The 8,693-nt window shown below is 37.6% G+C and overlaps 1 long non-coding RNA gene across 1 annotated transcript; it reads right to left on the reverse strand.

Annotated features, from left to right (window-relative positions):
• Nucleotides 1-713: 713 nt before the first annotated feature.
• Nucleotides 714-3,183, reverse strand: LOC145060595 (uncharacterized). The gene is made up of 3 exons (XR_013686825.1): nt 3,077-3,183; nt 1,928-1,996; nt 714-917 (listed from the first exon to the last, which is right to left on the reverse strand). It is a non-coding gene; the product is annotated as an uncharacterized LOC145060595 (long non-coding RNA).
• Nucleotides 3,184-8,693: the final 5,510 nt, after the last annotated feature.

Genomic DNA, 8,693 nt, shown 5'->3' on the forward strand with positions numbered 1-8,693 from the left:
CCAACGAAGGCACGCCACAACACTCTCGCCTCCCTCAAAGTTAGGCGGCTTACAATCCATGAAGGTTTTGAATGAACTCCCTCGACGTCTGGCAGCTCCAACAACCTCCTGCCTTGGCACGGAACGACTATGTGCCTCATCATCAAACGATTGATCTCCCCCCTCGTTCACACCCTCAATGGGCAGGAGTCCGGCGGCATGCATCGCCTGCTGCATCTGCTCCAACATCCTATCCCGCTCCTGGAGCTGCTCCTGAAGATCTGCAATGATGGCGGCACTTGATGTGCTGCGTCCGCTCCGCGACGGTTGGGCTCGTGGCTGGCGGTTAATGGGTGGGGTTTGAAACATGAACGGCGGTGTCCCGGGAGTGCGGTTGTTCTGGCTGCCGCCCGCCTCTCCGGCGTTCACATTCTCCTCCGCGTGCAACATTATCCTAGTTTATAAACAATTTCACTTATTTTTAGATACATAAACAAGTATTATGAAGGAAAAAATTTACAAGCACTATCCTAAAACGCTCAACACACACCCTTCCCCCCTTAAGTAACTAAAGGTCCTAATTGAGCCAACTAAGCTGTGAGTCTGAACACCGACATTTGCATTCAGTTCACTCCCAGCATGGCTCTGATACCAACTTGTAACGTCGTGATTTTTTTTTACTCCATTTTTTTTTCTTTTTAAAACTTTTATTTAACAGAATACGTTAGCGGAAGACTTAGTTTTTTTTATTATTATTATTTTCAACCATTCCAAAAACCACAAGTTACCATTTTCATAAACTAACATTCAACCGTTTAATTATGGCAAAAAAAAAAGGTTCACAGAAAAATAAAAACCAAACGTGCTCAAGTGGCATCTTCATTAAAACTAACTACCCAAAAGGAACCCAACCTCACCAAGCCATGCTCCTAAACTACCTATACCAATCAAAAGCATCCAACAAAGAAACAAGTGTTAGCAACCGCTACGTGAGCCGACAAGTTGTACACAACAAAAAAAAAAAAAAAAAAACACAATTCCCATAAGGGTCATCCATGCAAATCATGATAATAGCATAGTCAAGAAAAACAAATAGCATGATATCTTAATTTAATTCAATCATATAGTTTTCAACTTAACTCAACCGATTATCACATATAATTTAATTCACCGTTTATTATATGTGATATTTAATTCAACCGATTAACTATTTTGGGGTCCCTTAGGGAGAGACTAACCAACAACTTAACCCCGTTCACTACTCGTGTGCTCAGCCAGTTTAGTGCTCTAAGTGGCTCATGACTTCCACCCGAATACACCAACCCCAAGACTTCCACTTTCGCTACTCCGACTTGCAAAGTACAAGTACTTTACGGTTTCGTTCAGGATCGGTACAAACGGTGCCAATTCCAACGATACACCTCCCGATTCCCACGTGATGTTCGATCCGGCCACACCATAAAGCCAACACCACTCCAGTTCCCGTACACCGAGGTGCACACGAACCACGTGTCACACGACCATCTAGAAAAGTTCGTGTAACTAATCACCGTTATGGCTTAAGCTCTTTCAACCCATTAGGCTTGCAAGGTTCTACCCATGTCACCGTTATACCCCGCAAAAGCATGCATACACCATAATACTCATATTACTCTTACAACTTAAACGAGTAATTATCATGTAATGAAGTTCATTAAGAAGTCACAATACATTAGCATATAACTACAAACTCATGAAACACCGTATCCGCATGCAATTTACAACGTTCACATAACATGAATATCCCCATAGCAACTGATGCCAAGGAATAACCACACATAAGATGCAAAAAACATATTTTCAATAATTATCACAAAAATCTAGCATGAATCCTAATTTGCATCAACAATCCACCTATGAGATGTGGTTTTCGGTTATGTACTAAAGTCAACAAAAATTGTTGACTCACCTTATGCTTGAAGCGAGTTCTCCTTTCTAACTCAGGCCTTGACCCTTCTTGAAGTTGTCAAGTTTTCACCTAATAATCACACATACCAAGCAATCATCAAAATGGGGTCCAAGTTTCATTAACACCTTTAATTTCTTAATGGGTTACATATTTTTTAAAGTTTCACAGCTTGACCACTGTTCAGTGTTTTGGTCATAAAACAGAATCTGTAACTCCGATTGGGCTGAATCTAGACTTTCTGAAAACTAAACTCGATTCCCTACATTTTATCCAGAGAGGGGCATCGGCCAATTCTGCTCAGATTAGCAGCTACAGCCCTTGCAAGATAGGGTAAAGTTGCTGTGCAGATTTCCAATAATTGCCAAAAATCACCATATGATTTATGACTTGGACAAAAGGTCAAAGAAACACGAATTAACACAACAAAACTTGAATGAAGGTATTAAGACATAAATTAAGTGGTTTATGAAAAAACAAGAATTGACCAAAAGGTGATTGAAAGTAAGATTCCTTAATGCATCAACACCAAAAGTCCACATACACCAATAAAGACTTCTTTTAGTTCAAACCAAGATACATATAAGGATGAAATTTTAGGGAACTTTAGACACATATTTTGTGGTTTTCCAGTTTGTTGTTTCAGCCTCCAAGTCATGGTTTTGAAGGCCAAAATACAAACAATACCACCAAGAGTTGTGAGGACTTTCAAGCTAGAGTTTTGATACAATCTTTGCTAGTTCAAACAACAACATAATTACCCATATATCAAAACTTCTAGGGGCTGTTTTGAGGGTCTTAAAGAATGTTCAAAACATGAACTCTATGCAGGAAATTACTCTCAAAACTTGAATTAAAGAAGGACAAGCTTCACCCCAAAGCAATTCAATTAGTCTCCAAGTTTGAAATCAATTCATGAATACCAATTCCAGTATATGAGGGAACATTAGCAAATATCAACCAAAGATAACACCACATTGATTGAAAATCAATCATACAGTACACTATGATTGAGATTACGTACAAGAAGAGAATTTTTTTTTTGTCAATTGAGAAGCAATTCAACCCCAACAACGAAATTAATTGCAACCCAATTGAGAAATTAACATAACAGAAGGGAGATTCAAGAGATTAACAAAGTGTGTGACCGACCCAACGAATTTGACACAGGAATCGGTGCCCACAGCCCTGCTTATGCCGATCGCTACTTCCCCCGTTTGCCAATCGTTTTTTTTTTCTCCTTGATCGACGCTGCTGGAACGATGGCCAAAAAGCAGATTTTTTTTCGTTTGTTCTCTGTCGACGTCAAGCAGGAAAACGTAGGCATGGTTGGGCTCGCTTCTTAAGTCGCACGAGAGGGAAACGAATTTGGGAACAGAATCAGTCCAATTCCATGGGGGTTATATCTGATTTTCACTCCTCAACCCCTCCAATTTTGATTTTTAGCACCTTTCACCCCTAACCCTAGGCAAACTGACAATACAAGTTTTTTTTTTTTTTTTTTGACATCTCAACCCTTCAACTTGATTTACATCCTTTCGTGAATTATAATAACATAATTAAATTATTTCACCCAAATTTGTTATTATAAATATATATTTTCCCACTACATATTATTTAATTTATTTTTCTTTTAAAATAAAAGAATATATTGCATAATGGAGCTAACCTTACCGACGGAGAAAATTTGGGTCGTTACAAGTTATAGTTTGACATTCGAGCCCTCCAACAGAACAATCTCAGTGTTCATGAATTTTATATAGCTATGTCGGATTTGTGGGATCAGTTGGCTCTTACAGAACCTGAGTTGAAGGCTTTTAAGCCTTATATTGATCGAAGGGAAGACAAATGTTTGGTTCAGTTCTTGATGGCATTACGTTCAGATTTTGAAGGCATGAATGGATCAATCTAGCTTCATACACCTCTTCCCACTGTTGATTCAGTTTCTCACGCGGTGATTGCTGAAGAAACTCGTATCAAGTCCCATGCTGACAAAGGTCCCATGAAAGCCACTCCTGTTGTCTAAGCTGTTTCACAACGACCTTAGTCTTCAAACCAGAATTGCACCAAAGTTGCATTTGATGAGTGTGCTTTCTGTAAGAGGAAGAACCATTGAAGGCAAATTATCCTTGCTGACAAGCAAGGGAAATCAGCAGCAACAACAAACGAGATCACCTACACAATCTCAGTCTTCACAGCAGATGAGGTCTCTTGGATAGTCTCAGTCACGTCCCTCGTTTCCATATTTTAGGCCACCACAATACACTGTTGTTGTAACTACAGTTAAGAATGAGACAGATTTTACACCACCATCATCTGTGGATCCCCATATTGTTGAGCAATTCAGGCAGTTCATTGCTGCCAATCCAACTACCATGTCAACTTTCATGTCTCATTCAAGTCTTTCTTCATCCAACACTTCAGGTATTCCTTCATCCTTGTGGATATTGGATTCTAGTGCATCTCATCACATGTCACCATATATGTCATCTTTTGCTTCATTATCATCTGGTACACTTGTCTATGTTATGTATGCTAAGGGTACACCTTCGTTAGTAGAGGGTTTTGGTTCTATTGTCACTCATTATATATCTTCAACATATGTCTATTATATATATCCACACTTGCTTTGAATCTTGCTTCGGTCAGTCAGTTGTGTAAGTCTAGTTGTTGGGTATTATTTTCTTATTCATTCTAGTGTGTACATGACATTCAGTCACGGAGGGTGATTGGGATAAGCCATATACTTGGGGTGTTTTATGTTTTCGAGTAGTTATATGCGGTTGATCTTGCTGCATCTAGTGTCGATTTGTCGTCTTTTCGTTTAAATCCTTCGTCGTCTGTTTTTTTATCTTTGGCACTCTCGTTTGGGACATGTGTCAGCGTCTCGTTTATAGGTTTTGGTTTCCCACTGGTGTGTTACATTATTTGAAAACTGATTATATTTATGATTGTTGTGGTTGTAAACTAGGAAAATTTTATGCTTTACTGTTTAATAAAAGTGTCACTCGTTCTGTTGCTTCCTTTGATATTGTGCATTTTAATGTGTGGGGTGTTGGGTTTTGAGCATTCTAACACTCCTAAGTGTACATGCAACCCTAAATACCTTGGATCTATGTTTTCTCTATTATACATGCTAATGTGAATATTCCAAGGTATTACCTATAACTAGCATACAATTGTCATATACAACACAAGAATCTAGTTAGGATAACATACCTTATTGTGGAGCTTGAAGTCTTGATGAATCTAACCTTAAGAGCTTAGCCCCAATAGTGTGGAAGCCTCAAGTGGAATCACAACACATCATAGACAAATGATGAATTTGAGAGAGAATCTTCATGCACCCAAAATCACCATGAACACCAAGAATACACAAGTAACTTACAAGTCTATTACAAGTGGCGATTTTGGCTATGAATGGACGTATTTATATGTGGGATTTCTAGGGTCATGGATATAACCCAAATCCATACCCATGGGTCTTATGATCCATGGTTCATGTTTCCCAACTCTTTATGTATCCATACATAAACTTAGTCCAACATGGATCATAAGCCCAACACATATCAATATAACTAATTAACATAATTAGTCCCCATAGATTTAATTAGTCTCTTTTAATCACCAAATTAATATCCAAATTAATTCATGATCAATACTAATTAAGTCATATGATTTCATATTAATATATTATAACTTATAATATTTTAATAAATCATATATAACATCTTCTCTCAAAAGTCCATCCTAACAAATTGTCCTGATGATATGCAACCTAAATATACCATGCTACTCTCGCGTCAAGTACATACCAATAATAGTTATTGGCTTAAACATCTAATCCAACATGGGGTTCATCTCCAATCACCTCTAAATCTAGAGCTGACTATTATGTTTCATTTGTTGATGATTACACTTACTACACATGGATTTACTTTATGATGAGCATGTATGGATTTTTCACCATATATAGTGACTTCAGAGCTCTTGTCAAGACTTAACACTCTACTGTCATAAATGTTTTCGGTATGATTTAGGAGGGAAATTTACCACCAATGATTTTAAACAGTTGTTGGCATCTGATGACACTGTGCATTAGTCATCTTTTAAAGACACCCATCAGCTGAATGGTGTTGCAGAAAGGAAACATCGACATTTCCTAGAAACTGCAAGATCCTTGCTACTTTTTGCTCAAGTTCCCAATATGTTTTGTGGAGAAGTTGTTCATACCGCCACTTATGTTATTAATTGCATTCCTATTGTGCGCACTTCGGGGAAGTCTCCTTATGAAATGTTGTTTGGGTGACTTCTAGATATTCTTCATTACGAGTTTTTTTGGTGTACCTTTTTTTGTCTTGAAGCTTCATGTAGAGAGAGGTAAGTTGTCTTAAAAATCGTACCTTTGTGTTTTCTAGGATATGATATTGGTCAAAAAGGTTATCGGTGTTATGATCCATCAAATCATAAATTATATGTCTCTTGCAATGTCACTTTTTCGGAGCACATTTCGTTTTATAGCATTCATGTTCAGTCACATGATGCAACCTGAGAGGAGTTTCATACTGTTGATATGTTTAGCATCGGCATTGATGATCCACCACCTACCACTGATCCACCAGTTGTTGCTCTTCCACCACCTATCATTGATCCTTTGCCTATAGATAAACATGACCCCCTACCATTGAGGCCTTATAGTAATAAGAAGTCCAAAAGCTTCATGAATTTGTTTATTCCTCTTACTCACCACTATTTTCCTCCTTTATTGCTAATGTGCATCATCTCTCTGAGCCAACATCCTATAAAGAGGTCGTTTAAGATCCTCTTTGGTAGATCGCTATCACCGAGGAACGTGCAACTTCTTATCAGACTCATACGTGGGATCGGGTTCCGCTTCCGCCCGGAAAACACACAATTATTTTTTTTGGGTATACAAAATAAAAAAAATTATAATGGATCCGTTGAACGCTATAAAGCCAGACTTTTTGTGAAAGGGTACTCACAAAAATATGGTATGGATTCTGAGGAGACCTTTGCTCTTGTTGCAAACATGATGACTGTTTGCACCTTGATTGTAGTTTCTTTCATTCGCCAATTGAAGATTTATCAGATGGATGTCAAGACTATGTTCTTGAATGTTGATCTTCATGAGGAAGTATACATGGCTCCTCCCCCTAGTATTTCTCACCATCCAGGTGAAGTTTGTCGAATTCGGAAGGCACTATACGGCCTCAAACAAGCCCCTCGTGCTTGGTTTGAGAAATTTTCTATAGTGATTGACGCGCTTGGTTTTAAACCAAGTAACCATGAATTAACTCTATTTGTTTGATGTACGAGTGCAGGTCAGATTATTCTTTCCTTATATGTCGATGCATGATTATTACCGGTGATGATCATGATGGTATAGAGTCTTTAAAGCGTGATTTGGATTACCATTTTCTATTAAATACTTGGGTTTGCTACGTTATTTCTTAGGGATTGAAGTTGATCAGTGTCCAAAGGGTTATCTTTTATCTCAAACGAAGTATATTTCAGATTTGTTTGAATGTGCACAACTCATGGATAATCGGATAGTTGATACGCCTATAGAGAGTAATGCAAAGTATTCTCCAACTGATGATGTCCCCTTATCTGATCCAAGCCTTTATCGTACCACTGTAGGGAGCTTGGTTTACCTGACTGTCACTAGACCGAATAATGCTCATGCAGTTCACGTGGTTAGCCAGTTTTTCACTGATCCTTCTACTGTTCATTGGGGAGTTGGTCTTCGTATTTTGAGATATCTACATGGTACTCAGTTCCGCACCCTTGTGTTTCCATCTACATCCTCTCTTGATCTGCGTGCCTATAGTGATGCTAATTTGGATAGTGATATTTATGATCATAGTCCACTACTAGTATTGTGTTTTTCTTGGTAATTTAGTGATATCACGGAAGAGTAAGAAACAAGATTTTGTCTCTCGTTCTTCTACAAAATCTAAGTATCAAGCCATGGCTATCGCCACTTGTGACATTGTTTGATTGAGATGGCTTATTGAAGATATGGGTGTTCACATCTCTTAGCCTACCCCTTTGTATTCTGACAACGATAGTGCGATAATGATTGCCAAGAATTTAGTGTTTCATAAGCACACAAAACAAATTGAGATTGATTGTCATTTCACACGACATCATCTCCAGAAGGACACTATCTCCCTTCCTTATGTTCCTTCCACCTTGCAGATTGTTAATATTCTTACAAAGCCTTTGACTGCTCCCCAATTTCATTTTCTATGTGACAAAATCTTAATGCATATTGTTGTTGCATTTGTAAGTTTGAGGGAGCATTTTATCCTAATAATATTATGGGATTTATTTTTTATTGGGTTTTATATTGGCCCATTAGCTAGAAAAACCTAATATATATATATATATATATATATATATATATATATATATATATATATATATATATATATATATATATATTATGTCTTTTCCTTTATTTGTATCTTGTACTTCTCATTTGATAATAATATGAAACCCTACCTGTTCTATGTCTTGTTAGTTTACACTTTCCATGGATTTCATTTTGGATCTCTCAAAATCGAAAGGATTTGATGCATTAATGGTAGTGGTGAACCGACTTTCTAAGTATATCCGTTTTATCTTACTGAAACATCCATATACGGTTAATTCAACCATGAAGATTGTTGTACATGAAGTAGTTCGACATCATGGCATCCCAAAAGCTATTGTCAGTGATAGTGATCCCTTATTTATTAGTTGA

This window comes from Lactuca serriola, chromosome 6 (assembly GCF_051521515.1).
Source record: "Lactuca serriola cultivar US96UC23 chromosome 6, Lser_US96UC23_V15, whole genome shotgun sequence".
Classification (NCBI taxonomy): domain Eukaryota; kingdom Viridiplantae; phylum Streptophyta; class Magnoliopsida; order Asterales; family Asteraceae; genus Lactuca; species Lactuca serriola.